Source organism: Euprymna scolopes, chromosome 46 (assembly GCF_053919585.1).
Source record: "Euprymna scolopes isolate OS-2025 chromosome 46, ASM5391958v1, whole genome shotgun sequence".
NCBI classification, from domain to species: Eukaryota; Metazoa; Mollusca; class Cephalopoda; order Sepiida; family Sepiolidae; genus Euprymna; species Euprymna scolopes.
Genome location: NC_136527.1, coordinates 139,072,510 through 139,088,080, shown reverse-complemented (window position 1 = coordinate 139,088,080; position 15,571 = coordinate 139,072,510).

Here is a 15,571-nt window from a genome sequence, read left to right as displayed (position 1 = left end):
GGAGCTTTTTGGTCCGTTCAGTGCGGACTTTGGGAGTGGGGGAGGGGACCTCTTTTGGTTGATGGGGAGGCTGAGCGCTTGGGGAGGGGGTAGCCTGCTCGTTTTCTTCTTTTTGGCTCCTGTCACGGGATGAGGGGCGGGAAGAGTTTCTTGGGGCCTTTATAGGAGAGGGGGAAGGTTGTTCGGGTTGCTGGGGTGTTGGGATCACAGGGGGCTCATCCTGTGTTGTTGTTGCGAGGGAGTCCTTCTCAGTCTCAGTGGGGGTAGGAGGGTTTGCGCGTGTCTTGCGGCTTTTCCTCCTCCTGGCCCTCCTGATCTCTGTTGCGCTCAGGGCCATAGAGACTCTTGTTGTCTCTTCCTCTGCCTCTGACGCGGCCTCCTCCTCAGATTCTGGTAGTTTCCTCTTGTTTGAGGAGGAGGGTGTCTGTGTGTCCATTTTCTCCGTCTCACTCTTCGGTTGTTCTTGGTCTTGGGTGACTGTCTGCAAGGATGGCTGTTGGTTGATCTTGCCTTTCTTTACGACCGTCACCCAGCCTGTCGGTGCCTCTGGAGGATTTGCGGCCGGCGCGGGAGCAGCGGCTTGATTTGTTGTCACGCTTGTTCCCGCCGCTTTTGTGGGCTTCTTCCCTCCATTCCTCTTTGGACAGTCCTTCGCCATATGCCCTTGTTGTGTGCACAGCCAGCAATGAGGCCTCCTCCCTTCCACTATAAGGGAGAGTGTCCACTCTCCGAACTTGAGTGTGGCTGGGATGGCGTAGAATCCAGCCTTGTCCAGGACCATCTGTACTTTGTAGTCCCCGGTCATGATGTTTCTTAATCCGCGGACCGGGGTGACTTCCTCTACGTCCCCATACTGGCTTAGGATAGCCCCCAGTTGTTTGGCCTCCATATAGCAGGGGACGTTTAGAGCAGAAACATTTGCTCTCCTCTTGTTCATATAGATGGGTTGGAGCTTTATGTTCCTGCTCTGATGGCAGGTCCTGGACAGCCTGACTGCATCTTCGGAGGTGGGGAGCAGAACATCCCACTGTGCGTAACTCCTTCTACAGATGTAGTTGGCGGGAATGTTCTGCTCCAGCAACACGTTCATCATGGTGTCCTTGTTGACGCCCGTCAGACCCCTTGTCTTGGTGTCTGAAGTTATCAGAGAGAGCACTCTTTTCTCCAGAACTTCCACTTGACCCGGGAGGGGTTGGATGTTGTTCCCCTGGGTATACTCCTTGTAAGTGGAGTTGAAGAGTGCTCTGTAGTCTTCGGGCGTCAACTTCCCTTGCTGCTCTTTGGGGCCCCATGCCGGTCCTCCATCCTGGTGGGTGTCAGCTGGACTCGGGTTGGGGGGCGTAGCTGGTGTTGTGGGGCTCTCTCTTGTTATGGGCATTTTTGGTTTCGGAACTGGGCCGTTACCAGGCAAAGTAGGCCATTGTGTCTTTGGCGTTATTTCGTCCTGGCTTGGTTTGCTTTCCGGGCCGCTCCCCTTTCTTATTTTCTTCCTTTGCTGGGTGGCTGTCCCCTTGGGGGATGGAGGTGTCTCCCCTTCTGGTGCCGTGTTTCCAGCTGGAGCCTTGGTGGGTACTGTCAAGGGTGTCTCTCCTTCCAGCTTGCTTTTGTTACCACTGGCCGGAGAGTCACCCCTTTTCCGTATTTGGTCCTCTTGGGGAGTGTTGGGGGGCCAATCACTGTCTTCCCCGCCGAATAGTGAGCAGATGGAGGCTATTACGTCTTCATCCAGCGCCTCGGTTTGGTCCGCGGTGCTGATTTCCTCCTTTTCTGTTGGGGAGTCGCCCTTTGGGGGAGCGGGGGATGGGTTCCCCGGTCTTCCTCCCTTGGTTCTGCCGTCCTGGGGTGCAGCTGGTTGGCTGGGTTCTGCACTTTCCCCAGCTAGTGACTTAACGGCAGCTTTTTCCGCTGGGTTGCCCTCGTGGGGAGCGGTTGCAGGTGCTTTTTGGGGGGTCGCCGCGGGCTGCGGCCCTACCCTCCCGCTTTCTTCCAAGGTCGCCACGCGCCGGGGCCCTACCTTGTTTCCTGGCGCCGTCTCGCCGGGAGATGCATCAGCTCCCTCACATAGGGAGTCGTTCGCAGTTGAGATGCTGCGCATTTGGGGTGACGTACCCCTCCTGCCTGGCATCGTGGCGGTTGTACTGGCCGCTGGCGCGGACCAAAGTGTAGTGGGGGAAAAGAAAACCCAGGGAAATGGAGGGGGAGGAGGGGGAGGAGCGGACTTTGAAGAAATTAGAGTTTTTGACTTCCCCTCACGGGGATGTCGGGTTAGCAGCTCAGATCCCCCCGTGAGGGGGGAGAGCAGAGAAGAAAGACGCAGTGGGTGCTAGCGGGTCAGAGTGCCGCGTCGCAATTAAGAGAGAGAGGGGATAGGCATCCCTGCCCACAGAGGGGAGCAGAAACGAAGCACCCGCCCTACCCCACGTCACCCTACCCACAAACTTACCCCAACGGAAGCGAGAAAGAGAACCCTGTCTGCTCGATCCACTGGGAGAGCAGCGAAGATAGACAAAGTTTGGGCCTGGCAGGTCAGAGTGCTGCTCAGGCAATTAAGTGTTGAGAAATTAGACCATCCCAGTCTCGAGAAGTGAGACCGAAACGAAGAAAAAACAACATGCAAAAACAACAAATGAAAAAAGCAGGTCTCAACTACCAGCGATAGTGGTGTTGGTCCCGAGATTCCAGTCTCCCAAAAGAGGGGATCGGTTTCCGGGTCCAAGCTACCACAAATGTGGAGTCGGTCCTCTAGGTCCTGACTCCCCAAAGGAGGGGGTCGGTCCTTGCTAACAAAAGTTAGTAAGAAAAAACACCTTAACCTAGCCCGAAAGCCCGGTGGTGGGTCAAGTTTAGTAACTGAGAGAACAGATACTACACTTTGATCTTGTTTATATATTTTATTGAGAAAGAAAAAATTGAACATAAAAAACGAACAAAAAATTCAATTCAACAAAATTAGGCACAAGGCCCTACAAGAAATTGGGAGGGGGAGGGTACAGGGTCTTTTTGACTATGTAACAGATGAGACTTTGAAGTCTTACTCTTGACTGGCAACATTTACCAAAATACCTCAATCACTCTGTGGATCCTAATCTAACTAATAACCCCAGCGTTCAATGTAAAATTTAACTATTTACAATTTGTATATTCATTTCTGTATGTTGTGTGTGCATTTTTTTTTTTTTTTTTTTTTTTTTGTGTGTGTGTGTGTATGTGTGAGAAAATAAAGTTCGATTTCATTAGAAAGAGTTCTTGAATTAATTGGCGTAAAATGTTCGTGGAGTGGGAAAAAACTAATGAAAGTGTTCATTTCAAAAATAAAGAAAAAACTACTAATGTGTTGTTAGTAAGACCCCCCTGTACTATTCTATGTGGCTAGATCCCCCACTGTTTTCCGGGGAACCGAAAACAAGCAGAGCATCCCTAATGGGGTTTGGGGAAGTCGCCTTAATGGAGGTGGGAGAAAATAAAGCAACGGATGGAGGGGGTAGGAAGGTGACCTCTGAGTAGGGGGATGACTGGGGGCATCAGAAAATAAAGATGAGGAGCAGGGGGGTTGGGCAGACTCAGAGGTTCTCTAATACCAAAAAATAAAATCAGGAACAGGATCTCATTTGTACCACCAGTCAAGAGTTACTTTACTGAACTTATAATGCTAACCTAGGCGGGATGGGTTCCGTAGGACCCAGCACCGCCCATGCCATGCCTAAGGAGGGAACACGTATTGAAACTTGGCTCCTCGACGGATGCACAAACTAGTGCTGTGCACCCACCTCTTGTCAAATTCCACTCTAGGCAACCTCTTCCAATCGCATCTGATCTTTACTTTAAGCAAATGTTTAAAGTAAACGATCAGATCCCGATCAGGAACAGATGTCCCTTCGTGGACCAACTTGAGGCGCGCGATCCAAATGGTCATACGCGCTACTGCTAGGATCGCCAGGAAAACCAAACTTTCCTCCCTGGGGAACGGCGGCTCCATGTTGTACACAAAAGTTCCTACGTCGAGATCGAGCAGACACTCGGCATCGATGCGAGCTGTTACCCCCTCGACGTACCTTAATAGGGGCTGTATCCGGCTGCAACTAAAAAACGCGTGCTCGATTGTTTCGGGCTCGCGTTCGTCACAGCACAGACAGAAGCAGCTGGTATGTTCTTTATACCGGAAAAGTACGTCGAAGAGGGGCAGCGCATTTCGGACCAGTCGCCAAGTCAGGGAGAATTCCGAGTTATTCAGAATCTCCCGTCCCGGCGCCCAACGCCATTGAGAACGGACAACCTCCATCGACCATCCCATCCGCCTACAAAGTGGATCCTTCGCGGTCCCCTCCACTAAATCCCGATACAGTTTCTTCCTTGGCTGATCGAGGACATTGGTCCCCGGCAAAGCTCTAAGAGCGGTTCGGCATTCGGAGAAGAACTTGGACTCCCCCTTCGGTCTACGACGACCTTCTACCGAAGGGTTGGGTTTGAGATTGGGAAACGAGTTCTCAACCACAGGGACCCAAGGAGCGTCTCCTTCAAGCGAACGACCCAGGAAAGCCAATCTCTCGGCGTTTCTATGACACAAGAGACTGGGCTGACCCAGGCCTCCCTCGCTCGGATTTTGAACACAGACCTCTCTGCAGACATAATGCTTACCCTCGTTCCACAAAAGTGAATCGAGGCGCCCTTGTAAGCGGGTTAGTCGTTCTGCAGGGAGAGGAAGTACAGACAAACGGTAAAGGATGAGCGGAAAGACGTATGTAGCACACGCCTCCGCCCGACCCTTCAAGGACAATTTCCTTCCAATCCAAGTCTTTACTGACGATTTGACCTTAGACTGTACTTCCGACCAATTCTTTTCCAGCTGAAGTCCCGGTCCAAACCAGACACCGAGAATGCGGACCGGTCCATCGGTCCAGCTGAAAATACCTGGAAGCGAGTTTACCCCGGTCCAGGCCCCCAACCGCAGGCCAACAGACTTGCTACGGTTGAAGATGGCCCCTGTTACTTCTTCGTATAACCCAAACTCCAACCTAATATATAACCTTAAGTACCGCATGGGCTTTGTAACCCATAATATGTCAATTACTAAAATATATATGAGAAATCGAGCTATTGATACCAATGAACAAAACAATAAACAATTAAAACATTTAACTGCATAAATAACAAAAATACCAATTGATTTCGTAAAATAGGAAAATAACTTATGATTTAAACGTTCCTTATAAAAATAACCTAAACATTAACATCCTGAAATAATACATGTTTTTGGACGCACAATTAATACCAACATAAATATCATACTATAAGAAATAAGAATACTACCAAAATTTCCATTTCTACAATACCAAATTTGGGAGACATTATAATAAATTCTAACAATACGAAAATTAATCAGACCAAAAAGGTTACTCCGCTGAGCAGCATTAATTTCTCAAATTTCAACCGCAAAATCCTCCGTAATTGGCCTCTTAATAATGATGATTTGCACATCGAAGCCATTTATTCATGAACTGTGACAAAAATGCTCAATACTAATAGGCTTTCTTAACTACCATAGAGAGAAGTTGCTAGAGACTGCAGGTGTCGAATTTTTTTCAACTTTGACCGCTTAACATATATTGCTTTGGGCTCAAATTGAATTAAATGTTTGACACCTGTCCAAGTAACCTACATCTAAAATTTCAAGTGTTTAGACTCAAAATTGGCGGAGGAGTTTGGTAGAGTCTGCAAAGGTCAATTCTGTCAACTTTGACCTCTTGGCAGTCAAATCTTTGCCCCAAAACTGATTAATTAGCCTGCTGCATGTCTGAATACCCTTTATGTAAAATTTCGAATATTTAGATCCAAAATTAGCTAAATAGTTTGCTAGAGACCGCAAAGATAAAATCTTTTGAACTTTGACTCCTTGGAAGCACAATTTCTAGCAAAAAATCGATTAAAAAGCTTGCTCTATGCCTGAATACACTTTATGTAAAATTTCAAATGTGTAGACTCAAAATTGGGTGAGTAATTTGGTAGAGACCGCGGAGGTCCATTATTTTAAAACTTTAATTTCAATTATGACCCCTTAATATTTATTGTTTTGGGATCAAATCCAATTATAAAGTTAGAGCCATGTCCAAGTAACCTATATCTAAAATTTCAAATGTTTAGACCTGAAATTAAAGGAGGAGTTTTGGTAGAGTTCTTAACGGTAAAATCGTTGAACTTTGACCCCTAAACAGTCAAATTTCTGGCTGAAAACTGATTATAAAGATTTTCCCAAATCTCAATACCCCTTATGTCAAATCTCGAGTCCGTAAACTGAAAATTGACAGAGTAGTTTGTTAGGGAAATGTACACACACAGACATTAAATAACTTCCAATCTATCTGTACTCCTATAAATTCGTTTTTCTTTTGTGTGTATTGATATTCATATTAAAAACCCTATTTTCTATTTATTTAAAAAAAAAAATACAATTTTGTTATATATGGCTAGTGGAATTGCATTCACTAGCAAAAGATCTAGCTAATTTGCATATTTTTTTAAACATTCATTTCAATTAATTTCCTATTAGTTTTTTCGGTTTTCTTATGGGATTAACATCTTTAGTTAACTATTATATGTAATTATATTCATGCAGATATTCTACATGATTTATACTTGCATAATATTTGCGTAAAAAGTTTACAGTAAACACAAAATTGTTTTCATATATATTTATGTTTGCATATATATTTTTGTTTAATCTGTCTATCTATCTATCTATCATATATATATATATATATATATATATATATATATATATATATATATATATATATAACGTGAACGTATTTGTGCATCTGTATGTGTTTCTGTGTGTGTGTACATTTCCCTACACAATAACTCTCTCAATTTTTAGTCTACAGACTCGAAATTTGATATACAGGGTACTGAGATTTGGAAAAATCTATGTGATCGGTTTTCGGCCAGAAATTTGGCGATTAAGGGGTCAAAGTTCAACGATTTGACCTTTAAGAACTCTACCAAACTCCTCCGCCAATTTTCGGTCTAAACACTTGAAATTTTAGATATAGATTCTTTGACATGGAACTAACTTAATAACTTGATTTGAGCCCAAAACAATAAATTTTAAGGGGTCATAATAGGGGTCAAAGTTTTAAAAAATTGACCGCTTTTTTTTTTTTTTTGCTCAACATACACCTCCAAATACCTGGGCAACGCCGGGCACCCATGCTAGTATATCTATAAAAGTGAACGTGTCTGTGTGTGTACATTTCCCTATGCAATAACTCTGTTAATTTTAAGTTCAACGATTTGACCTTTGAGAACTCAACCAAACTCCTCCAACAACTTCGGGTCTAAACACTTGAAAATTGAGAGGTTCGTTAGACATGGATCTGCACGAGCCTTTTTCAAGTCTCACACAAAACACACATTCATATTTCAAGCTGTCATACACATACGCGCACACAAACATACGCGCCCACGTCCACACATGTACACATATTCACGTTCGCGTACATACACTCACATTCACGTATATATACACACACGTTTACGTATACACATGTACTCATACACGTGAACACGAACACACACATGGACAACGTCACTTCCGCTTTCTAAGGAAATACACATGCGCAAAAGACACTCCGGAAGCGAGTATAAAACATGGAGACAAGCTGTTTCTAACTCTTTTTAGGACTAGCTCTCGGCTAGAGAGGTTGGGCTAACCAACCGCCTCCCCTTCGGGAGGTGCACGCTCGCGCATCGTCAACACCCCTGCGACTATGTATGGGGCACGAGCTAAAGACTGTATGTATACATTCTCACTCTTTCTCTCTCTATCTACTACTGTTCCCTGAGAACACCTTCGCGTAGCTGATTACTAACTGATGACAACTCTAATATCCTCTTCTTTGTCTACATGCTGGACTATCATTCTCAATTTTCCTACAACATTTATTTCTCTTCCCACGCGCGAACAAACAATAGTGACCCGAACTTGAGATGAAAACACATTTCCTTTTCTTGCTACAACACCAGTCCTGTAACGAACATTGGTTACATACGCGCGGACATGTTATAACTAATGTTACAGAGAGAGAGAGAGAGAGGAGAGTAAACGTGGAGGTAGACACATTTACCAGAAGCGAAGGTCAGCTGACCAAATTACGTATGTATGATGTGATCAGCAGATCGGTGAGATTTGATTTGAGCTTTGAAGAAGACGGACGTTTTCCCGTGGTCTCCCCCTCTTAACTGGGGAGGGGGGAGACGAACGCTGACGTGTGTGAAGAAGAACCCACACAAGCAGATTTCACTTCCACCTGCTGCAGGACCTCTGGGGAAAGTGAAATAAAAAACTATAAAACACATTCATCATCTTGGAGTGATAAATCTTCGTCAAACAGGTATAAAGTCTCCCTCCAGGATGAGAAATTTCCAGATGGTCTGTTTTGAAGAAGCAGAGGTAGGTTCAGAAATTACATGTCACACACACGATTCCCTTTATGATAATCAAACGCACAACCATTTATATTAGAGACAATCATACGCACACGGAATCTTATTTGATGTTATACACCCAAACGTAAAAAGTGCCCTCAATGATTTAAATGGCGCCCCTAAATGAAGAAATCTTTATAACATATTCCTATGTAACAAAAGTTCAATTTGGTGCCCCTCTAGGATAACCTCGATGATAACGAATATATAACATATTCAATTTGATGCCGCAATTGACCAGACCACCTAGCAAGGGTGGGTTTAAAAGAAAAAAAAGAAGAAAAAAAAGGACTACGGTTGCCACGGGGGAAAAAAAAAGAAAAAAAAAGAGGACAAGAAAAACAATAAAATGTATGGAAAAAAAAAGAAAAAGAAAGAACAGTAGAAAAAAATACAAATCAACACACACACAACGTAGGATCCATTAAAACACTAGGCGAATTAGAAAAATAATTAAGAAAAAAAAAAGAAAAAAAAAGAAAAGCAATACACACGTACAACCTTTTCACGAAGAAAGAAAAGGAAGACATACAGACACACAGATGTAAAACTTTATATATAGAAAATAGTTTTAAAAAAATGTTTATCGTATTAGGAATTAGCTCGTTATGAACGAAGAAAAATATCACTTAATGTAAAAGTTAGAAGGGAAAAACAAAGAATGAGCCTTTCAGCTTACCAAAAAGATAAACACGTCAATCACAAATATGTGTTATGAATATTTTGTGTAATTTTTAAACTGTCCACTAAGTGTAACTTTTAAGGAAAAACAATATGTACTTTTGATGAAAAACAATGGATAGGTTCTGAAATGTGATTTTTTTTTCCTTTTTTTCACTAACTGTACGATTTTTTTTTTCTAAGGAATTTTTTTCTGACATGGACAATTTTAGTTCCATCGAGTGTTAGGATTGTCTGATAAGTGAGTCGTTTTATTTTATTTTAGAAACGATTATGTATTTTAATTGTAAATGTCTAGGTATTTTTTTTTGTAAACGACTGTGATTTTTCTTTAATTTTGAATTCTGTGGAATGGTAAAAGATGATGCACTATGCAGCCGACCTAGTTGATGACGTGGTCAAATGGGTTTCCACGAATCTGTGTTTTGTTATTTGTAATTTTGTTGTTAGTGAGATGGGACTTTGTGATTGCTTATAGGATATTTTTGTATTTTTTAATTTATTATTTTTATGTAATTGAGGTGTTGTCAAACGGTATTGGCAGAATTTTCTTGTTCTTTGACATGTATTTTTTTTTCGCAGAATGGGGAGGTGGAATCTTTGCTTGTGGGGTCTATTGAAAGAATGATTAATAAAGGAAAGAACGTGTTGTTAAGTAATTAATTAATAATCATAATGGTAATAATAAAATAAGGAAAAAGAGAAAGAAAGAAGATTTAAACAGTGTAATAAATAATAATAATAATAATAATAATAATAATAAAAAGTTTCGGAAGAGTCAAAGGTTCAGTCGGTATTAATTTGATTCACATTTGTCATCAATTGAAATGAATGGCTCTCGTCTTCAGGAGGCCTCAAGTTTTGACAAGGTTCTGGGCTTGACCATTACTCCTGATCTTAAATGGAACACGTATATCAAATCTGTTGCCAAGGCCGCTGGAAAAATGGTGGGATCTTTCTATCGATCCAGTAGATATCTCACTGCTGATGCTATTCTCTACCTATATAAGAGCCAGGTACGTCCAAGGATGGAATACTGTTGCCACATCTGGGCAGGAGCTGCTAGAAAGGACTTGTCCTGCCTTGATAGAGTTCAAAATAGACTTCGTAGCCTCGTAGGAGATGTCCTTTTCTCCTCCTTGCAACCTCTATCTCACAGAAGAGATGTTGCGAGTTTGTCTCTGATGTATCGTTATTTTCATGGAAAGTGTTCAACTGAGCTTCAATCTATGGTCCCCCCTCGCCAAACTTTCACAAGAAACACTCGTCTAGCTGTAAACACTATCAATAATTTCCCCCACTCTTTATCTGTGCCTAAACCTAAACGTAGATTCCATGAACAAAGCTTCTTTCTTAGAACTGCACGCCTATGGAATTGTCTTCCGTTTTCCTGCTTTCCGGCTGACTACAATATGGTTGTGTTCAAGTCTAAAGTAAATAAGTTCTTGATGAGCCGTTCCATATAAGTTATTAAATTTACCAAATTTTCATTATTGATGATTACTATATTGACCAATTTCTACTGTACACTCTTTAACCCTTATCCTTGAGTGGCCTCTGGGCCTTGATAATGTGGTGATGCCTTTGTAAAAAAAAAAAAAAATTTTAATTTTCGAAATGTAGAATAAATGTTCTATTCGACATGAGTGACGTTTTGACCACATAAGTAAGGTCGGAAAAAAAAGGATAAAAATAGGGTTAAATAAACTATATGAAGAAATGAAAGAAAAAAGTGGGGCGTGAATGGAATTTAATTTCTGTGGCAAGCATGTTAGAATTTTAGAGAGGTGTTGAATTACATGGGTAGTTATTAATTTCATTATTCTCGAGAAATGATTCGAATTTTATTTTTTTATCGTGATTTCTATTGATTTCGAGTAGAATCAACATGGAGCAACTTTGAGTACTTCATGTGTGGAAATCCGATGTTTTCCGTGAAGCTATGTGTCTTCAAGGCAGGTTGCGCTTACCGACTTTGGAAAAAAAAAAGTTTTTTCTGACATAGAAGTAAACGGAATGTATTCTGTCCAGCGTGAGCGGATCTAGTTGTAATCAACTTCAGGGAGCAAATGAAATGCCCTCTGACATGGTGTAAGGGGCAGAGGGGGTGCAATGGCTGACGTGGCCATTATGTTACGAATCGCTCAAGAGAAGATGAATGAAATATGTATGCAAGTACTTAGGAAAATAGAAGGCTACCCACCATATGGAATGTTAAGTGGTTTTTTGTTTCCCACAAAATACTAGTAATAAGAGTAGGCTTATGATGAATAGGATAAGGCTTGGGATGGAAAATTTTTTTTGTGTGTGCTACCTATGGGAAGAAAAGCTGATCTGTAAAGCCAAGGACGATGATAGTCGGTTGATTGCCGAGAATTTATCGATCACGCGTAGTGTCGACGGTAGTAAAGGATGCTCCTGAAATTCTGATTTAAGTTATGAAGAGACCATGGGGTCACAGGGAGTTGTTGACCTTCGAGGGCGCAAGGATTAGTGCCACATGGTATTATTTATTGATATTATGTTACTTAGTATATTGAATAAAGGTATGACAGTTTTCTTTGCCAGTGGGGTGAGCATATATATCCCATTCTTAGTAAATGTGGGAAGTAGAAAATGTATGCCTTCGCCATACATTTTGATAAAAAGGGGGGAAGGAATGTTACAGAGACAGAGAGAGAGAGGAGAGTAAACGTGGAGGTAGACACGTTTACCAGAACCGAAGGTCAGTTGACCAAATTACGTATGTATGACGTGATCAGCAGATCGGTAAGATTTGATTTGAGCTTTGAAGAAGACGGACGTTTTTCCGTGGTCTCCCCCTCTTAACTGGGGAGGGGGGAGACGAACGCTGACGTGTGTGAAGAAGAACCCACACAAGCAGATTTCACTTCCACCTGCTGCAGGACCTCTGGGGAAAGTGAAATAAAAAACTATAAAACACATTCATCATCTTGGAGTGATAAATCTTCGTCAAACAGGTATAAAGTCTCCCTCCAGAATGAGAAATTTCCAGATGGTCCGTTTTGAAGAAGCAGAGGTAGGTTCAGAAATTACATGTCACACACACGATTCCCTTTATGATAATCAAACGCACAACCATTTATATTAGAGACAATCATACGCACACGGAATCTTATTTGATGTTATACACCCAAACGTAAAAAGTGCCCTCAATGATTTAAATGGCGCCCCTAAATGAAGAAATCTATATAACATATTCCTATGTAACGAAAGTTGAATTTGGTGCCCCTCTAGGATAACCTCGATGATAACGAATATATAACACTAAAACGTTCATTTCTTTCAACAGCAAATAAACGACGTTTATCTTATCCGTTAATTGAGTCTTTGTTTCCTTCAATTCCCATTCGTTTCATTATTCTTTTGTAACGGGATTGGGGTATTTATATATCCTAGTCCCTACAGATCTATCTTAATAACTTGATTTGAGCCCAAAACAATAAACATTAAGGGGTCATAATAGGGGTCAAAGTTAAAGTCGAAAATTTTTAGTTACTTATATATAAATGTATGTATGTCTGCCTAAAACTTTAGTTACTTATATATAAATGTATGCATGTCTGCCTAAAACTTTTGACAGAGGCGACGGTTTTACCAAGATCAGTATCTTTTTAAAGTCCAACTTTTCAGACGACAAATATCGAAAAATTGGCTAAAAACATCTTCACATTCAACTGGGGGGGCGCTTTTTTCGCCGATATTTTTCAAAGACATCATCTCCATTCGATTGTCTAACCTTAATTTAAAAAAAATGTCACTTCCTGTTTTCTGGTGGTCGTAACAGCATAGACGTCAGGTTTTTCCCCGTTCTTTTCCTCCTTCGCGATATGAGTGCGAGCTTGCCTTCCTACTACCACTTTTTTTTTATTTTGCTTTTTTTTTTTTGCTCAACAGACACATCCAAACACCCGGGCAACGCCGGACTGAAATGCTAGTATATCTATAAAAGTGAAAGTGTGTGTGTGTGTGTGTGTGTGTGTGTGTGTGTGTGTGTGTGTGTGTGTACATTTCCCTACGCAATAACTCTGTCAATTTTACAGACTCGAAATTTGATATACAGGGTATGTAGATTTGGAAAAATCTTTGTAATCCGTTTTCGGCCAGAAATTTGGCTGTTAAGTGTCAAAGTTTAACGATTTGTCCTTTTAGAACTCTACCAAACTCCTCCGACAATTTTGTGTCTAAACATTTAAAATTTTAGATATAGGTTCCTTGGACATGGATCTAACTTAATAACTTGATTTGAGCCCAAAACAATAAATGCTAACGGATCATAATATGGGTCAAAGTTTTTAAAAATGTGACCACTTCGGTCTCTACCAAATTACTCAGACAATTTCTGGTCTAAACATTTGAAATTTTACATAAAGGTATTCAGAGATAGGGCAAGTTTTTTAATCGGTTTGAGTCGAAAATTTGAGTTACCAATATATGAATGTATGTATTTTTGCACGTCTGCCTAAAACTTTTGACAGAGGCAACGGATTTTTACAAGATCAGTATCGTTTTGAAGTTCGACCTTTCAGATGACAAATATCGAAAATTGGATAAAAACATTAATATCTTCACCTTCAACTTGGCACTTTTCTACAGGGAGGGGTCGCTTTTATGCCCATATTTTCGAAAGTCATCCTTGATTGTCTAGCCTTAATGTAAACCTACGTCACTTCCGGTTTGGCGGTGGTTGTAACAGCAAAGACGTCAGGTTTTTCCCCGTTCTTTTACTCGTTTGTGATACGGGTTTGAGCCTGCCTTCCTACTACCAAACAGAATTACTACAAGCTCTTCTTACTGTTGTGGAATGAGCGACGGCCGCTTGTCCGTAGACAGGTCTGCACTCAACGTCTTGAAGATGGTATTTATTTGCTCCCCCACTGAGCAAATTAGGCACAAGGCCGTTTTTAATGTGAGGTAAAAACCAGCTCCCCTAAAAGTAGGCAAAAAGGGGGCACTCTGGTTACCAAAAATAATAATTGTCCCAGTATAGAGGGTTTCCCCTCCATTGACTGGTACAAATTATCTTAAGTGCAGCATCTGCCGGAACAGATACTACACTTTGATCTTGACCCGAAGGCCGTCTTGAAGATGGGGGCCTGGGGATGCCTGACCTGGCTAGCTAAAAAAATGCTGAAAGGTTGGCGTTCCTGGGTAGAACTCTGATTGAGGAGTCTGATTGGGGTCCCGCGGTCGGTGCAGCTTCTCCCGACCTTATCATTTAATTGAATGCCAAAGAAGGCCGAGAGGGCAATCAAGATTCCTCAATGAATGCCGAAATGCGCTTTTAAACTTGTATGTAAATTTTAGTAAAGCAAAAAATCCATATTGCAAAGGATGTGTCATCTTCAGCTATTTGCCACTTTGGGCTGGTAACGTCCCCTAAGACATATTAGTTCGTCTTCGATAAAAGCTCCGCTGACGAAGAACTGCGCAGCTTGAAGAGTTGAGATATCTTCCAAGATGGATACTGCAAGTCGAGTAGCCTCTAACAGTCCTCTGTTGATTCAGTCCAATGGCGGACAATGACAGGTCAAACAGTAGACCTTAATTTCGTCTTTGACGACTTAGTAATAAGGAAAACCATTATACCAGTATATCTATATATATATAAGCGAAAATGTGTGTATGTATATATGTATGTATGTATGCATACATACATATATACATGTGTCAGGTCATGTCATATGCTACTGGTACCATGTAACCCAGTACTACCTGCCTCATGGTCGGGTCACTGGCGACTAAACTGGTTCCCCCACCAGACTTGTTTGGTGAGGAGGGCGGCTAGTCTCCCTGAAGGTTTAAAAACAAGACCTTCCAAAGGGCGAATGAACTCTTTTTCTGGGTCAACAGCCAACTAGCACCGTGTATATTTGTGTGTGTGTATATGTCTATTGGGGTGGAGAGGGCTCCCGTAAGCCGTGGTGAAGGCAACCTTTCTAGGAGAAGCAAATCTCTGATTTAAAAAAACATAAAGTGGGAGACCAGTACCCGTATTAAGCTGGTCTGCAGTTTAATTTGTTGCTGGCTATCTTGCTCTTGCTTGTTGCTGGATCTCAACATTTTGAACCGAGAGAGAGACTTAGCTGTCGTACAAAGCTAAGACTCTGTAACATCATCTTTGTATAGATACTCCCTCAGGCATTTGGGCTCATGGATTTTAAATGTCTTAGGGAGTGGCACTCGTCTGACAAGACGTTGCAATCATCATCATGTATGCATGTGTGTTCACTGTCTGTAAAAGGCTTTTTTCGCTGGACTTTTTGGTCGGCTCATTCCTTCTTAAAACTTTTTATATCACGTCTAAATGATAATATCTAAGAGTTATGAACGCGGGATCTCCTGTCTATTTGATTTGCCCGACTTTCACGCGTTATTTTTTCCAGAT